The 18,183-nt window shown below is 41.0% G+C and overlaps 6 non-coding genes across 6 annotated transcripts; all 6 read right to left on the bottom strand.

Annotated features, from left to right (window-relative positions):
• Positions 1 to 1,485: 1,485 nt before the first annotated feature.
• On the bottom strand, positions 1,486 to 1,559 carry TRNAR-CCU (transfer RNA arginine (anticodon CCU)). The gene has a single exon. It is a non-coding gene; the product is annotated as a tRNA-Arg (tRNA).
• Positions 1,560 to 8,538: 6,979 nt separating this feature from the next.
• On the bottom strand, positions 8,539 to 8,611 carry TRNAR-CCU (transfer RNA arginine (anticodon CCU)). Its single transcript has one exon. It is a non-coding gene; the product is annotated as a tRNA-Arg (tRNA).
• A 2,206-nt stretch (positions 8,612 to 10,817) lies between these two features.
• Positions 10,818 to 10,890, bottom strand: TRNAR-CCU (transfer RNA arginine (anticodon CCU)). Its single transcript has one exon. It is a non-coding gene; the product is annotated as a tRNA-Arg (tRNA).
• Positions 10,891 to 13,097: 2,207 nt separating this feature from the next.
• TRNAR-CCU (transfer RNA arginine (anticodon CCU)) lies at positions 13,098 to 13,170 on the bottom strand. Its single transcript has one exon. It is a non-coding gene; the product is annotated as a tRNA-Arg (tRNA).
• A 2,207-nt stretch (positions 13,171 to 15,377) lies between these two features.
• Positions 15,378 to 15,450, bottom strand: TRNAR-CCU (transfer RNA arginine (anticodon CCU)). The gene has a single exon. It is a non-coding gene; the product is annotated as a tRNA-Arg (tRNA).
• A 2,206-nt stretch (positions 15,451 to 17,656) lies between these two features.
• Positions 17,657 to 17,729, bottom strand: TRNAR-CCU (transfer RNA arginine (anticodon CCU)). Its single transcript has one exon. It is a non-coding gene; the product is annotated as a tRNA-Arg (tRNA).
• Positions 17,730 to 18,183: the final 454 nt, after the last annotated feature.

Consider the following 18,183-nt stretch of genomic DNA (forward strand, 5'->3'; position numbering starts at 1 on the left):
AGTTCATTCACCCCACAGAGGAATTCTGTCTTCACCCACTTTCCTCTATGTGATCACTAAGCTACTCCACAACTTGCAATACCTTTACAACATACGACAGGGTGTGTTTTATCCCACACATCCATTCAAACATATATCTTTTCTGCTCAGACATAAAACAAGCACATTTCTCCATTCCTATCCTAGCAGTGGAGAAAATGCTCTGCTGTGGTACTTGAACAGGTGGCGGAGTAAAGTTTGTTGGAATTGGTTATTTTATCAGCACGCTTCAGTGCTAATGTTGTTAAGAAGGAAGACCCTTAGGAAACTAGATAAACATCTCCAAAATACATCTTCTTCCACCCCTAGAAAGAACTCAAACCCACAATCCCTTTGTGAGTATCTGACTGCTTTAGAATTAGTCCAACGGGGTTGCACAGGAGTGCTGTTAACCAATAGCTACAAATACTTTCTAAAAATACGACACATATTCTACATGTTTGTCGCTCCCACTCAGGTATAAAAGAAGTTCATATCACCTTTAAAGAGTCCCCAGCTGTGGTGATTAAAGTTTGAAATGGCTGTATTTAAGGGAACTAGTTAATCCATCATGCTTCAGTCCCACTGTTCTTACGAGTGAAGGACCTGGTGTGGCAGACTCCTACGATATAATTTGGCCATCTTGTTTGTTCTCAATATATGCACTCTTAAGGGAACAACAGGTAGTACTAACAAAGTATTACAATCTGCGCCAAATGTATGCTCTAGGTTTGGAAAATTAGAGTTGGGCAAGGCTAAAACTAAACGTCTGCCTTGGCCCTTAGTTGGCATGGCAAATTTTCAAAATAGAGAGAGGACAAGCATCCCAGGCAGTGTCCCAATATCTCTCTAATGTCCTTGTTGAAACCGAAGGTTGTTAAACAGGACATACAATCTACATCAACTAAAAGCAGACAAGTAAAGCTGCCTTTCACAGGTGTCCCATCAACTTCTCAGTCTAACAACACCCAGGGTGTTTTGAAAAATCTATTTAACTGCCATCATTAAAACACCACCCTGCCCTCCCTAAACTCAGTTTGGTTCTAAGACTAGGGGCCCAGCGATAGTAGCATAAAATAGGGTGCACTGTCTTCCCATCTGCTGCACTTTTTTCGAGAAATACTTCTTTATCAACATAGCAGTTTCACATGGTATTTTTAATTATTCAACAGTTTATACATTCAAGTGGTGAAATAAGTACATGTTTTAATGCTAAATGGGAGACTGCCTGTGAGTGCTATCCAAAGGAGGACATAAAAAATGTCTAGCCAGAAAGGTGGGTTGAAATCCCATTCTCCAGACTGGGCCCAAGAGTAGGATATGTAGGCAAATGTTTTTGAGTTCCAGCACTTGTGTTTTGAAGGTAGAGTGATGTTCCATAGCTGCAATGTCTATGTAAAGCAAGGGCTGAATTGTGTGGTTTGTGCTTTGAAAATGTAAAAGTCAAGCACTGAATGTACAGAGTTTCAGCCCAGATGGGACTTGAACCCACAATCCCTGGCTTAGGAGGCCAGTGCCTTATCCATTAGGCCACTGGGGCCACGTTCATACTGCTCTCCCCTGTCCTCCAAATACAAGATCCACTCCCTATCATGTGATCTCTACCGCAGTTTAAGTCTATGGAATTACTTATACAATACATTCACAACAAGCAATCCATGGATAACTCCCCTCTCTTTAAAGTTCTTACAACTATTCAAATATCTAATATACCCTCACCTGGAAGAACAACACAATGCGGACGCTAAACTCTCCTAACTTCACTTCACATGTCACAACAAAATGCCCACTGCTCGAGCCAGCAGGAAACATCAAGGCAGCTCAAGGAATACAACTGCACTTGCAGTTCTAACAACATCAACCCGAACTAGCATTTCCTTCCTCTGATATACATATTTATAGAGAGATTTTTAATGATCGGTGCTTAGCAGAAAGGAGATACTTATGGCAAAAGGTTTACTTTTTGCACACTGTAGATCATTACTGGAAAGATAGACTCTATCTGCATATTTACACATCATTTTTAATATGACTCAGAAATGTCATGCCTTTTTTTGAACAAATTATTACATGGTTTATGAGAACGTCTAATTCAGCACTACAGCTTCTGCTTTCATTCTCCATGCCTGAAAACCTAATCTTCCATATGAAACAACAAAAGACTAGGAATTGTTTTTTTTTTTTGAGTGATGGCATTGAAATGTGCAGTAAGAAATAAAGTACCTTTGTCATACATAAAAAGGATAACGCAAGTCACCTCCGAGTTCATTCACCCCACAGAGGAATTCAGTCTTCACCCCCTTTCCTCTATGTGATCACTAAGCTACTCCACAACTTGGAATACCTTTACAACATACGACAGGGTGTGTTTTATCCCACACATCCATTCAAACATATATCTTTTCTGCTCAGACATAAAACAAGCACATTTCTCCATTCCTATCCTAGCAGTGGAGAAAATGCTCTACTGTGGTACTTGAACAGGTGGCGGAGTAAAGTTTGTTGGAATTGGTTATTTTATCAGCACGCTTCAGTGCTAATGTTGATAAGAAGGAAGACCCTTAGGAAACTAGATAAACATCTCCAAAATACATCTTCTTCCACCCCAGAAAGAACTCAAACCCACAATCCCTTTGTGAGTATTTGACTGCCTTACCCATTAGGCCAACAGGGTTGCACAGGAGTGCGGTTAACCAATAGCTACAAACACTTTCTAAAAGTACGACACATATTCTACATGTTTGTCGCTCCCACTCAGGTATAAAAGAAGTTCATATCACCTTTAAAGAGTCCCCAGCTGTGTTGATTAAAGTTTGAAATGGCTGCATTTAAAGGAAGTAGTTAATCCATCATGCTTCAGTGCCACTGTTCTTACGAGTGAAGGACCTGGTGTGGCAGACTCCTACGATATAATTTGGCCATCTAGTTTGTTCACAATATATGCACTCTTAAGGGAACAACAGGTAGTACTAACAAAGTATTACAATCTGCGCCAAATGTATGCTCTAGGTTTGGAAAATTAGAGTTGGGCAAGGCTAAAACTAAACGTCTGCCTTGGCCCTTAGTTGGCATGGCAAATTTTCAAAATAGAGAGAGGACAAGCATCCCAGGCAGTGTCCCAATATCTCTCTTATGTCCTTGTTGAAACCAAAGGTTGTTAAACAGGACATACAATCTACATCAACTAAAAGCAGACAAGTAAAGCTGCCTTTCACAGGTGTCCCATCAACTTCTCAGTCTAACAACACCCCGGGTGTTTTGAAAAATCTTTTTAACTGCCATCATTGAAACACCACCCTGCCCTCCCTAAACTCAGTTTGGTTTCTAAGACAAGGGTCCCAGCGATAGTAGCATAAAATAGGGTGCACTGTCTTCCCATCTGCTGCACTTTTTTCGAGAAATACTTCTTTATCAACATAGCAGTTTCACATGGTATTTTTAATTATTCAACAGTTTATACATTCAAGTGGTGAAATAAGTACATGTTTTAATGCTAAATGGGAGACTGCCTGCGAGTGCTATCCAAAGGAAGACATAAAAAATGTCTAGCCAGAAAGGTGGGTTGAAATCCCATTCTCCAGACTGGGCCCAAGAGTAGGATATGTAGGCAACTGTTTTTGAGTTCCAGCACTTGTGTTTTGAAGGTAGATTGATGTTCCATAGCTGCAAAGTCTATGTAAAGCAAGGGCTGAATTGTGTGGTTTGTGCTTTGAAAATGTAAAAGTCAATAGCTGAATGTACAGAGTTTCACCTCAGAGGGGACTTGAACTCACAATCCCTGGCTAAGGAGGCCAGTGCCTTATCCATTAGGCCACTGGGGCCACGTTGATACTGCTCTCCCCTGTCCTCCAAATACAAGATCCACTCCCTATCATGTGGTCTCTACCGCAGTTTAAGTCTATTGAATCACTTATACAATACATTCACAACAAGCAATCCATGGATAACTCCCCTCTCTTTAAAGTCCTTACAACTATTCAAATATCTAATATACCCTCACCTGGAAGAACAACACAATGCGGACGCTAAACTCTCCTAACTTCACTTCACATGTCACAACAAAATGCCCACTGCTCGAGCCAGCAGGAAACATCATGGCAGCTCAAGGAATACAACTGCACTTGCAGTTCTAACAACATCAACCCGAACTAGCATTTCCTTCTTCTGATATACATATTTATAGAGAGATTTTTAATGATCGGTGCTTAGCAGAAAGGAGATACTTATGGCAAAAGGTTTACTTTTTGCACACTTGTTGGAAAATGGGTTATTGGTAGGGCAGGTAGGTACCTACACCTAGCAACAAGCCACCAACCTCCACATAGGTACAGTTAGGTCTCAGTAAATTAATCCCAGCTCAACCCTTGGTAGCTTGGCAACGAGCGTCAAGGCTTAACTTAGGAGACAAAGTGTAAAGCATTCAAATATCACAAAACAGTAATTAAATAAAACACAGGAAACAGTTTAAAAATCCAAAACCAATGTATAAAAATAGTTTATATTTTTATCTTTAAAATGACACAAAAACGATTAAAATCGGTTCAGTGGAACCGGAGATATGAATTTTTAAAGAATTATTACTTTTCTAGCGCTTAGAAACAAAAAGCGCCAATCGGGTCATCTGGTTGCACCTCGACCGGGGCAAAGTCAAACTTTCAGGCCGACCGCGATGGAGCCCTGCTCGGCTACAGGTCGCGGGAGGCCTCGGTTAAAAAGTTACCTTCTGACTTAGTCTTTATTTTGAAGTTTTTCTTCACCGGGACGAACCTGCCAGTTGAATCCGACCTCCTGGAGCCCTTGTCCGGATACGCGATGTGGGTTTCCTCAGTGGAGACTTTTACCTTCGGACTTAGTCGTTTTTTCGAGATGAAAATCCTTCGACCGGGGTAAACCTGGATCTTGATCCGACGTCCATGGAGCCCTTCTTGGATACGATGGCTGGGAGGTCCCGGTCAACTTTTTACGTTCGGACTTAGTCTCTTTTTGGGATGTTTTTCCTTACCGGGACGAACCACGAAGTCAGGCCGGGTCGCGGTTGAGGCAAGCGGCTAGAATTTCCGCGGCGGGTCGGTCCCTCTCTGGAGCTTTTTTCCAAAAATTCTCAAATCTTTTCCAAACTTCTGGGGCTTCACCCAGATGTTCTTTTAAGGTTCTTTTGGGGTCCACAGCTCACCCCAAGGGTCCAGAAGTTCTGTGATGGTCCTTGGGGGGTGCGGACTTCAACTCCCAGAATGCACCTGGCGCAAACTCCTTTTTGGCCACTGGACAGTGGTCAGCTGGTCGCTTTCTTCAGGAGTTGGTGCAGGGGACTCTGGTTTAGCAATTTTTCACCTGTAGCAAACAGGGAGTCCCTCCTTGAAGCAGTTGAAGCCAGGCAAAGTCCTTCTTGTGGTGAAGCCCAAGTGTGCAGCTGGTGCAGTCCTTCTGAGTGCAGGGTCCAGGTGCAGGCCAGGGGTCCAGCAGGGCAGTCCTTCTTCTTCTTTAGTTCCTTTCTTGTTGAATTCTGGAGGGGATCTGAGGTGTGGGTGCAGGTCTGCCAGTTTTATCCTTGCTCCTGGGTGAAAAGCAGGGGGGCCCTGGTTCTCCAATCAGGGACAGGGTCGTCCCCCTGTGATGACCACTTCCTGGGAAGTGTGGCAAAAATCCATCCCAGAAGGCAACAGTCTCTAAAAATCCAACATGGATGAATCTGATTTTTGGAGGTTACATCTGGCTGAGCCCACCCACTGGTGTGGCTAAAAATCATAAACACACCCCTCTCCTGCCCTCTCCTAATCTAATCAAGGGGGCACCTAGCTGTCTGGGGTTGCAGGATGTGGGGGTGTTGCTGGGTGCTGCAAATGTCCTTCTCTGCCTTTGAAGACCAGTTTGGCAGCCCTCCCCCTTCCTGCCTCACCATCTGCTGAGGGGAGATTCTCTCCCCCAAGCACATTCCTTTGTGTGAAGTCTGGCCACTTCACACCTCATCAAGGCAGCCTGGCAGAAGCTGCTGCAGGCTGGCCAATCAGAGCACAGCAGCAAAAACAATGCAGAGCTGAAATTGGCAACTTTTTAGGTAAAGTCTAAACATTTTACCTGAACTAGTTATATTAAATCCAACAACTGGAAGTTGTAGGATTTATTACAACAATTAATTTGATACCAAATTCTTGGTATGCAACATTTAAGGAGACTTTAAAATTTAAAATAAAGTCTGCCCATTCTAGCCTATGAAGGCCATTTACTTCAATGAGGGAAAAACTAATTTGGCTGTTTTTACCTCACCAGGGCTTATAAATCTATTTTTATAAAGTCCCTGCTTATAGTTACATGGCACCCAGCCCTAGGGGCACATAGGGCACACCTTAGGGGTGACTTATATGTAAAAATAATGTAGTTTAAGACTTTGGAAGTACCTTTAATTCCAAAGTCGAATTTGCATATAACTTTAATTTAAAAGCAGCCAGCAAGGCAGGCTTGCTTTTAAAATGACACTGGGCACCTCAGCAGTGCACCTAGGTGTGCACCACCTATGCTGTGGTCCCTAAACCTACATGCCCTACCATATACTAGGGACTTATAGGTAGGTTAACTTAGCCAATTATAATTAGCCTAATTTGCATATCCATTTTACACAGAGCACAGGCCCTGGGACTGGTTAGCAGTACCCAGGGCACCATCAAAGTCAGGAAAACACCAGCAAAAAGAGGAAAATGGGGGCAAAAAGTTATGGGGCCTCTGCAATCAGCCCTGTTTTCTCACAACACTGTAGATCATTACTGGAAAGATAGACTCTGCATATTTACTCATCATTTTTAATATGACTCAGAAATGTCATGCCTTTTTTTGAACAAATTATTACATGGTTTGTGAGAACGTCTAATTCAGCACTACAGCTTCTGCTTTCATTCTCCATGCCTGAAAACATAATCTTCCATATGAAACAACAAAAGACTAGGATTTTTTTGTTTTTTTTGAGTGATGGCATTGAAATGTGCAGTAAGAAATAAAGTACCTTTGTCATACATAAAAAGGATAACGCAAGTCACCTCCGAGTTCATTCACCCCACAGAGGAATTCTGTCTTCACCCACTTTCCTCTATGTGATCACTATGCTACTCCACAACTTGCAATACCTTTACAACATACGACAGGGTGTGTTTTATCCCACACATCCATTCAAACATATATATTTTCTGCTCAGACATAAAACAAGCACATTTCTCCATTCCTATCCTAGCAGTGGAGAAAATGCTCTGCTGTGGTACTTGAACAGGTGGCGGAGTAAAGTTTGTTGGAATTGGTTATTTTATCAGCACGCTTCAGTGCTAATGTTGTTAAGAAGGAAGACCCTTAGCAAACTAGATTAACATCTCCAAAATACATCTTCTTCCACCCCTAGAAAGAACTCAAACCCACAATCCCTATGTGAGTATCTGACTGCCTTAGAATTAGGCCAACGGGGTTGCACAGGAGTGCTGTTAACCAATAGCTACAAATACTTTCTAAAAATACGACACATATTCTACATGTTTGTCGCTCCCACTCAGGTATAAAAGAAGTTCATATCACCTTTAAAGAGTCCCCAGCTGTGGTGATTAAAGTTTGAAATGTCTGTATTTAAGGGAACTAGTTAATCCATCATGCTTCAGTCCCACTGTTCTTACGAGTGAAGGACCTGGTGTGGCAGACTCCTACGATATAATTTGGCCATCTTAACTGTTCACAATATATGCACTCTTAAGGGAACAACAGGTAGTACTAACAAAGTATTACAATCTGCGCCAAATGTATGCTCTAGGTTTGGAAAATTAGAGTTGGGCAAGGCTAAAACTAAACGTCTTCCTTGGCCCTTAGTTGGCATGGCAAATTTTCAAAATAGAGAGAGGACAAGCATCCCAGGCAGTGTCCCAATATCTCTCTAATGTCCTTGTTGAAACCAAAGGTTGTTAAACAGGACATACAATCTACATCAACTAAAAGCAGACAAGTAAAGCTGCCTTTCACAGGTGTCCCATCAACTTCTCAGTCTAACAACACCCCGGGTGTTTTGAAAAATCTATTTAACTGCCATCATTGAAACACCACCCTGCCCTCCCTAAACTCAGTTTGGTTTCTAAGACTAGGGGCCCAGCGATAGTAGCATAAAATAGGGTGCACTGTCTTCCCATCTGCTGCACTTTTTTCGAGAAATACTTCTTTATCAACATAGCAGTTTCACATGGTATTTTTAATTATTCAACAGTTTATACATTCAAGTGGTGAAATAAGTACATGTTTAAATGGTAAATGGGAGACTGCCTGCGAGTGCTATCCAAAGGAGGACATACAAAATGTCTAGAAATGAAAGGTGGGTTGAAATCCCATTCTCCAGACTGGGCCCAAGAGTAGGATATGTAGGCAAATGTTTTTGAGTTACAGCACTTGTGTTTTGAAGGTAGATTGATGTTCCATAGCTGCAAAGTCTATGTAAAGCAAGGGCTGAATTGTGTGGTTTGTGCTTTGAAAATGTAAAAGTCAAGAGCTGAATGTACAGAGTTTCACCCCAGATGGGACTTTATCCCACAATCCCTGGCTTAGGAGGCCAGTGCCTTATCCATTAGGCCACTGGGGCAACGTTGATATGGCTCTCCCCTGTCCTCCAAATACAAGATCCACTCCCTATCATGTGGTCTCAACCGCAGTTTAAGTCTATGGAATCACTTATACAATACATTCACAACAAGCAATCCATGGATAACTCCCCTCTCTTTAAAGTCCTTACAACTATTCAAATATCTAATATACCCTCACCTGGAAGAACAACACAATGCGGACGCTATTCTCTCCTAACTTCACTTCACATGTCACAACAAAATGCCCACTGCTCGAGCCAGCAGGAAACATCAAGGCAGCTATAGGAATACAACTGCACTTGCAGTTCTAACAACATCAACCCGAACTAGCATTTCCTTCTTCTGATATACATATTTATAGAGAGATTTTTAATGATCGGTGCTTAGCAGAAAGGAGATACTTATGGCAAAAGGTTTACTTTTTGCACACTGTAGATCATTACTGGAAAGATAGACTCTATCTGCATATTTACACATCATTTTTAATATGACTCAGAAATGTCATGCCGTTTTTTGAACAAATTATTACATGGTTTGTGAGAACGTCTAATTCAGCACTACAGCTTCTGCTTTCATTCTCCATGCCTGAAAACATAATCTTCCATATGAAACAACAAAAGACTAGGAATTTTTTGTTTTTTTTTAGTGATGGCATTGAAATGTGCAGTAAGAAATAAAGTACCTTTGTCATACATAAAAAGGATAACGCAAGTCACCTCCGAGTTCATTCACCCCACAGAGGAATTCTGTTTTCACCCACTTTCCTCTATGTGATCACTAAGCTACTCCACAACTTGCAATACCTTTACAACATACGACAGGGTGTGTTTTATCCCACACATCCTTCAAACATATATCTTTTCTGCTCAGACATAAAACAAGCACATTTCTCCATTCCTATCCTAGCAGTGGAGAAAATGCTCTGCTGTGGTACTTGAACAGGTGGCGGAGTAAAGTTTGTTGGAATTGGTTATTTTATGAGCACGCTTCCGTGCTAATGTTGTTAATAAGGAAGACCCTTAGGAAACTATATAAACATCTCCAAAATACATCTTCTTCCACCCCAGAAAGAACTCAAACCCACAATCCCTTTGTGAGTATTTGACTGCCTTAGAATTAGGCCAAAGGGGTTGCACATGAGTGCTGTTAACCAATAGCTACAAACACTTTCTAAAAATACGACACATATTCTACATGTTTGTCGCTCCCACTCAGGTATAAAAGAAGTTCATATCACCTTTAAAGAGTCCCCAGCTGTGGTGATTAAAGTTTGAAATGGCTGCATTTAAGGGAACTAGTTAATCCATCATGCTTCAGTCCCACTGTTCTTACGAGTGAAGGACCTGGTGTGGCAGACTCCTACGATATAATATGGCCATCTTGTCTGTTCACAATATATGCACTCTTAAGGGAACAACAGGTAGTACTAACAAAGTATTACAATCTGCGCCAAATGTATGCTCTAGGTTTGGAAAATTAGAGTTGGGCAAGGCTAAAACTAAACGTCTGCCTTGGCCCTTAGTTGGCATGGCAAATTTTCAAAATAGAGAGAGGACAAGCATCCCAGGCAGTGTCCCAATATCTCTCTAATGTCCTTGTTGAAACCAAAGGTTGTTAAACAGGACATACAATCTACATCAACTAAAAGCAGACAAGTAAAGCTGCCTTTCACAGGTGTCCCATCAACTTCTCAGTCTAACAACACCCCGGGTGTTTTGAAAAATCTATTTAACTGCCATCATTGAAACACCACCCTGCCCTCCCTAAACTCAGTTTGGTTTCTAAGACTAGGGGCCCAGCGATAGTAGCATAAAATAGGGTGCACTGTCTTCCCATCTGCTGCACTTTTTTCTAGAAATACTTCTTTATCAACATAGCAGTTTCACATGGTATTTTTAATTATTCAACAGTTTATACATTCAAGTGGTGAAATAAGTACATGTTTTAATGCTAAATGGGAGACTGCCTGCGAGTGCTATCCAAAGGAGGACATAAAAAATGTCTAGCCAGAAAGGTGGGTTGAAATCCCATTCTCCAGACTGGGCCCAAGAGTAGGATATGTAGGCAAACGTTTTTGAGTTCTAGCACTTGTGTTTTGAAGGTAGATTGATGTTCCATAGCTGCAAAGTCTATGTAAAGCAAGGGCTGAATTGTGTGGTTTATGCTTTGAAAATGTAAAAGTCAAGTGCTCAATGTACAGAGTTTCACCCCAGATGGGACTTGAACCCACAATCCCTGGCTTAGGAGGCCAGTGCCTTATCCATTAGGCCACTGGGGCCATCTTGATACTCCTCTCCCCTGTCTTCCAAATACAAGATCCACTCCCTAGCATGTGGTCTCTACCGCAGTTTAAGTCTATGGAATCACTTATACAATACATTCACAACAAGCAATCCATGGATAACTCCCCTCTCTTTAAAGTCCTTACAACTATTCAAATATCTAATATACCCTCAGCTGGAAGAACAACACAATGCGGACGCTAAACTCTCCTAACTTCACTTCACATGTCACAACAAAATGCCCACTGCTCGAGCCAGCAGGAAACATCAAGGCAGCTCAAGGAATACAACTGCACTTGCAGTTCTAACAACATCAACCCGAACTAACATTTCCTTCTTCTGATATACATATTTATAGAGAGATTTTTAATGATCGGTGCTTAGCAGAAAGGAGATACTTATGGCAAAAGGTTTACTTTTTGCACACTGTAGATCATTACTGGAAAGATAGACTCTATCTGCATATTTACACATCATTTTTAATATGACTCAGAAATGTCATGCCTTTTTTTGAACAAATTATTACATGGTTTGTGAGAACGTCTAATTCAGCACTACAGCTTCTGCTTTCATTCTCCATGCCTGAAAACATAATCTTCCATATGAAACAAGAAAAGACTAGGAATTTTTTGTTTTTTTTTAGTGATGGCATTGAAATGTGCAGTAAGAAATAAAGTACCTTTGTCATACATAAAAAGGATAACGCAAGTCACCTCCGAGTTCATTCACCCCACAGAGGAATTCTGTCTTCACCCACTTTCCTCTATGTGATGACTAAGCTACTCCACAACTTGCAATACCTTTACAACATACGACAGGGTGTGTTTTATCCCACACATCCATTCAAACATATATCTTTTCTGCTCAGACATAAAACAAGCACATTTCTCCATTCCTATCCAAGCAGTGGAGAAAATGCTCTACTGTGGTACTTGAACAAGTGGCGGAGTAAAGTTTGTTGGAATTGGTTATTTTATCAGCACGCTTCAGTGCTAATGTTGTTAAGAAGGAAGACCCTTAGGAAACTAGATAAACATCTCCAAAATACATCTTCTTCCACCCCGAAAGAACTCAAACCCACAATCCCTTTGTGAGTATTTGACTGCCTTACCCATTAGGCCAATGGGGTTGCACATGAGTGCTGTTAACCAATAGCTACAAACACTTTCTAAAAATACGACACATATTCTACATGTTTGTCGCTCACACTCAGGTATAAAAGAAGTTCATATCACCTTTAAAAAGTCCCCAGCTGTGGTGATTAAAGTTTGAAATGGCTGCATTTAAGGGAATTAGTTAATCCATCATGCTTCAGTCCCACTGTTCTTACGAGTGAAGGACCTGGTGTGGCAGACTCCTACGATATAATTTGGCCATCTTGTTTGTTCACAATATATGCACTCTTAAGGGAACAAGAGGTAGTACTAACAAAGTATTACAATCTGCGCCAAATGTATGCTCTAGGTTTGGAAAATTAGAATTGGGCAAGGCTAAAACTAAACGTCTGCCTTGGCCCTTAGTTGGCATGACAAATTTTCAAAATAGAGAGAGGACAAGCATCCCAGGCAGTGTCCCAATATCTCTCTAATGTCCTTGTTGAAACCAAAGGTTGTTAAACAGGACATACAATCTACATCAACTAAAAGCAGACAAGTAAAGCTGCCTTTCACAGGTGTCCCATCAACCTCTCAGTCTAACAACACCCCGGGAGTTTTGAAAAATCTATTTACCTGCCATCATTGAAACACCACCCTGCCCTCCCTAAACTCAGTTTGGTTTCTAAGACTAGGGGCCCAGCGATAGTAGCATAAAATAGGGTGCACTGTCTTCCCATCTGCTGCACTTTTTTCGAGAAATACTTCTTTATCAACATAGCAGTTTCACATGGTATTTTTAATTATTCAACAGTTTATACATTCAAGTGGTGAAATAAGTGCATGTTTTAATGCTAAATGGGAGACTGCCTGCGAGTGCTATCCAAAGGAGGACATAAAAAATGTCTAGCCAGAAAGGTGGGTTGAAATCCCATTCTCCAGACTGGGCCCAAGAGTAGGATATGTAGGCAAATGTTTTTGAGTTCCAGCACTTGTGTTTTGAAGGTAGATTGATGTTCCATAGCTGCAAAGTCTATGTAAAGCAAGGGCTGAATTGTGTGGTTTGTGCTTTGAAAATGTAAAAGTCAAGAGCTGAAAGTACAGAGTTTCACCCCAGATGGGACTTGAACCCACAATCCCTGGCTTAGGAGGACAGTGCCTTATCCATTAGGCCACTGGGGCCACGTTGATACTGCTCTCCCCTGTCCTCCAAATACAAGATCCACTCCCTATCATGTGGTCTCTACCGCAGTTTAAGTCTATGGAATCACTTATACAATACATTCACAACAAGCAATCCATGGATAACTCCCCTCTCTTTAAAGTCCTTACAACTATTCAAATATCTAATATACCCTCACCTGGAAGAACAATACAATGCGGACGCTAAACTCTCCTAACTTCACTTCACATGTCACAACAAAATGCCCACTGCTCGAGCCAGCAGGAAACATCAAGGCAGCTCAAGGAATACAACTGCACTTGCAGTTCTAACAACATCAACCCGAACTAGCATTTCCTTCTTCTGATATACATATTTATAGAGAGATTTTTAATGATCGGTGCTTAGCAGAAAGGAGATACTTATGGCAAAAGGTTTACTTTTTGCACACTGTAGATCATTACTGGAAAGATAGACTCTATCTGCATATTTACACATCATTTTTAATATGACTCAGAAATGTCATGCCGTTTTTTGAACAAATTATTACATGGTTTGTGAGAACGTCTAATTCAACACTACAGCTTCTGCTTTCATTCTCCATGCCTGAAAACATAATCTTCCATATGAAACAACAAAAGACTAGGAATTTTTTGTTTTTTTTTAGTGATGGCATTGAAATGTGCAGTAAGAAATAATGTACCTTTGTCATACATAAAAAGGATAACGCAAGTCACCTCCGAGTTCATTCACCCCACAGAGGAATTCTGTCTTCACCCACTTTCCTCTATGTGATCACTAAGCTACTCGACAACTTGCAATACCTTTACAACATATGACAGGGTGTGTTTTATCCCACACATCCATTCAAACATATATCTTTTCTGCTCAGACATAAAACAAGCACATTTCTCCATTCCTATCCTAGCAGTGGAGAAACTGCTCTACTGTGGTACTTGAACAAGTGGCGGAGTAAAGTTTGTTGGAATTGGTTATTTTATCAGCACGCTTCCGTGCTAATGTTGTTAATAAGGAAGACCCTTAGGAAACTATATAAACATCTCCAAAATACATCTTCTTCCACCCCAGAAAGAACTCAAACCCACAATCCCTTTGTGAGTATTTGACTGCCTTAGAATTAGGCCAACGGGTTGCACAGGAGTGCTGTTAACCAATAGCTACAAACACTTTCTAAAAATACGACACATATTCTACATGTTTGTCGCTCCCACTCAGGTATAAAAGAAGTTCATATCACCTTTAAAGAGTCCCCAGCTGTGGTGATTAAAGTTTGAAATGTCTGTATTTAAGGGAACTAGTTAATCCATCATGCTTCAGTCCCACTGTTCTTACGAGTGAAGGACCTGGTGTGGCAGACTCCTACGATATAATTTGGCCATCTTAACTGTTCACAATATATGCACTCTTAAGGGAACAACAGGTAGTACTAACAAAGTATTACAATCTGCGCCAAATGTATGCTCTAGGTTTGGAAAATTAGAGTTGGGCAAGGCTAAAACTAAACGTCTTCCTTGGCCCTTAGTTGGCATGGCAAATTTTCAAAATAGAGAGAGGACAAGCATCCCAGGCAGTGTCCCAATATCTCTCTAATGTCCTTGTTGAAACCAAAGGTTGTTAAACAGGACATACAATCTACATCAACTAAAAGCAGACAAGTAAAGCTGCCTTTCACAGGTGTCCCATCAACTTCTCAGTCTAACAACACCCCGGGTGTTTTGAAAAATCTATTTAACTGCCATCATTGAAACACCACCCTGCCCTCCCTAAACTCAGTTTGGTTTCTAAGACTAGGGGCCCAGCGATAGTAGCATAAAATAGGGTGCACTGTCTTCCCATCTGCTGCACTTTTTTCGAGAAATACTTCTTTATCAACATAGCAGTTTCACATGGTATTTTTAATTATTCAACAGTTTATACATTCAAGTGGTGAAATAAGTACATGTTTAAATGGTAAATGGGAGACTGCCTGCGAGTGCTATCCAAAGGAGGACATACAAAATGTCTAGAAATGAAAGGTGGGTTGAAATCCCATTCTCCAGACTGGGCCCAAGAGTAGGATATGTAGGCAAATGTTTTTGAGTTACAGCACTTGTGTTTTGAAGGTAGATTGATGTTCCATAGCTGCAAAGTCTATGTAAAGCAAGGGCTGAATTGTGTGGTTTGTGCTTTGAAAATGTAAAAGTCAAGAGCTGAATGTACAGAGTTTCACCCCAGATGGGACTTTATCCCACAATCCCTGGCTTAGGAGGCCAGTGCCTTATCCATTAGGCCACTGGGGCAACGTTGATATGGCTCTCCCCTGTCCTCCAAATACAAGATCCACTCCCTATCATGTGGTCTCAACCGCAGTTTAAGTCTATGGAATCACTTATACAATACATTCACAACAAGCAATCCATGGATAACTCCCCTCTCTTTAAAGTCCTTACAACTATTCAAATATCTAATATACCCTCACCTGGAAGAACAACACAATGCGGACGCTATTCTCTCCTAACTTCACTTCACATGTCACAACAAAATGCCCACTGCTCGAGCCAGCAGGAAACATCAAGGCAGCTATAGGAATACAACTGCACTTGCAGTTCTAACAACATCAACCCGAACTAGCATTTCCTTCTTCTGATATACATATTTATAGAGAGATTTTTAATGATCGGTGCTTAGCAGAAAGGAGATACTTATGGCAAAAGGTTTACTTTTTGCACACTGTAGATCATTACTGGAAAGATAGACTCTATCTGCATATTTACACATCATTTTTAATATGACTCAGAAATGTCATGCCGTTTTTTGAACAAATTATTACATGGTTTGTGAGAACGTCTAATTCAGCACTACAGCTTCTGCTTTCATTCTCCATGCCTGAAAACATAATCTTCCATATGAAACAACAAAAGACTAGGAATTTTTTGTTTTTTTTTAGTGATGGCATTGAAATGTGCAGTAAGAAATAAAGTACCTTTGTCATACATAAAAAGGATAACGCAAGTCACCTCCGAGTTCATTCACCCCACAGAGGAATTCTGTTTTCACCCACTTTCCTCTATGTGATCACTAAGCTACTCCACAACTTGCAATACCTTTACAACATACGACAGGGTGTGTTTTATCCCACACATCCTTCAAACATATATCTTTTCTGCTCAGACATAAAACAAGCACATTTCTCCATTCCTATCCTAGCAGTGGAGAAAATGCTCTGCTGTGGTACTTGAACAGGTGGCGGAGTAAAGTTTGTTGGAATTGGTTATTTTATCAGCACGCTTCCGTGCTAATGTTGTTAATAAGGAAGACCCTTAGGAAACTATATAAACATCTCCAAAATACATCTTCTTCCACCCCAGAAAGAACTCAAACCCACAATCCCTTTGTGAGTATTTGACTGCCTTAGAATTAGGCCAAAGGGGTTGCACATGAGTGCTGTTAACCAATAGCTACAAACACTTTCTAAAAATACGACACATATTCTACATGTTTGTCGCTCCCACTCAGGTATAAAAGAAGTTCATATCACCTTTAAAGAGTCCCCAGCTGTGGTGATTAAAGTTTGAAATGGCTGCATTTAAGGGAACTAGTTAATCCATCATGCTTCAGTCCCACTGTTCTTACGAGTGAAGGACCTGGTGTGGCAGACTCCTACGATATAATATGGCCATCTTGTCTGTTCACAATATATGCACTCTTAAGGGAACAACAGGTAGTACTAACAAAGTATTACAATCTGCGCCAAATGTATGCTCTAGGTTTGGAAAATTAGAGTTGGGCAAGGCTAAAACTAAACGTCTGCCTTGGCCCTTAGTTGGCATGGCAAATTTTCAAAATAGAGAGAGGACAAGCATCCCAGGCAGTGTCCCAATATCTCTCTAATGTCCTTGTTGAAACCAAAGGTTGTTAAACAGGACATACAATCTACATCAACTAAAAGCAGACAAGTAAAGCTGCCTTTCACAGGTGTCCCATCAACTTCTCAGTCTAACAACACCCCGGGTGTTTTGAAAAATCTATTTAACTGCCATCATTGAAACACCACCCTGCCCTCCCTAAACTCAGTTTGGTTTCTAAGACTAGGGGCCCAGCGATAGTAGCATAAAATAGGGTGCACTGTCTTCCCATCTGCTGCACTTTTTTCGAGAAATACTTCTTTATCAACATAGCAGTTTCACATGGTATTTTTAATTATTCAACAGTTTATACATTCAAGTGGTGAAATAAGTACATGTTTTAATGCTAAATGGGAGACTGCCTGCGAGTGCTATCCAAAGGAGGACATAAAAAATGTCTAGCCAGAAAGGTGGGTTGAAATCCCATTCTCCAGACTGGGCCCAAGAGTAGGATATGTAGGCAAACGTTTTTGAGTTCTAGCACTTGTGTTTTGAAGGTAGATTGATGTTCCATAGCTGCAAAGTCTATGTAAAGCAAGGGCTGAATTGTGTGGTTTGTGCTTTGAAAATGTAAAAGTCAAGTGCTCAATGTACAGAGTTTCACCCCAGATGGGACTTGAACCCACAATCCCTGGCTTAGGAGGCCAGTGCCTTATCCATTAGGCCACTGGGGCCATCTTGATAGTCCTCTCCCCTGTCTTCCAAATACAAGATCCACTCCCTAGCATGTGGTCTCTACCGCAGTTTAAGTCTATGGAATCACTTATACAATACATTCACAACAAGCAATCCATGGATAACTCCCCTCTCTTTAAAGTCCTTACAACTATTCAAATATCTAATATACCCTCAGCTGGAAGAACAACACAATGCGGACGCTAAACTCTCCTAACTTCACTTCACATGTCACAACAAAATGCCCACTGCTCGAGCCAGCAGGAAACATCAAGGCAGCTCAAGGAATACAACTGCACTTGCAGTTCTAACAACATCAACCCGAACTAACATTTCCTTCTTCTGATATACATATTTATAGAGAGATTTTTAATGATCGGTGCTTAGCAGAAAGGAGATACTTATGGCAAAAGGTTTACTTTTTGCACACTGTAGATCATTACTGGAAAGATA

This window comes from Pleurodeles waltl, chromosome 7 (assembly GCF_031143425.1).
Source record: "Pleurodeles waltl isolate 20211129_DDA chromosome 7, aPleWal1.hap1.20221129, whole genome shotgun sequence".
Lineage (NCBI taxonomy): Eukaryota > Metazoa > Chordata > Amphibia > Caudata > Salamandridae > Pleurodeles > Pleurodeles waltl.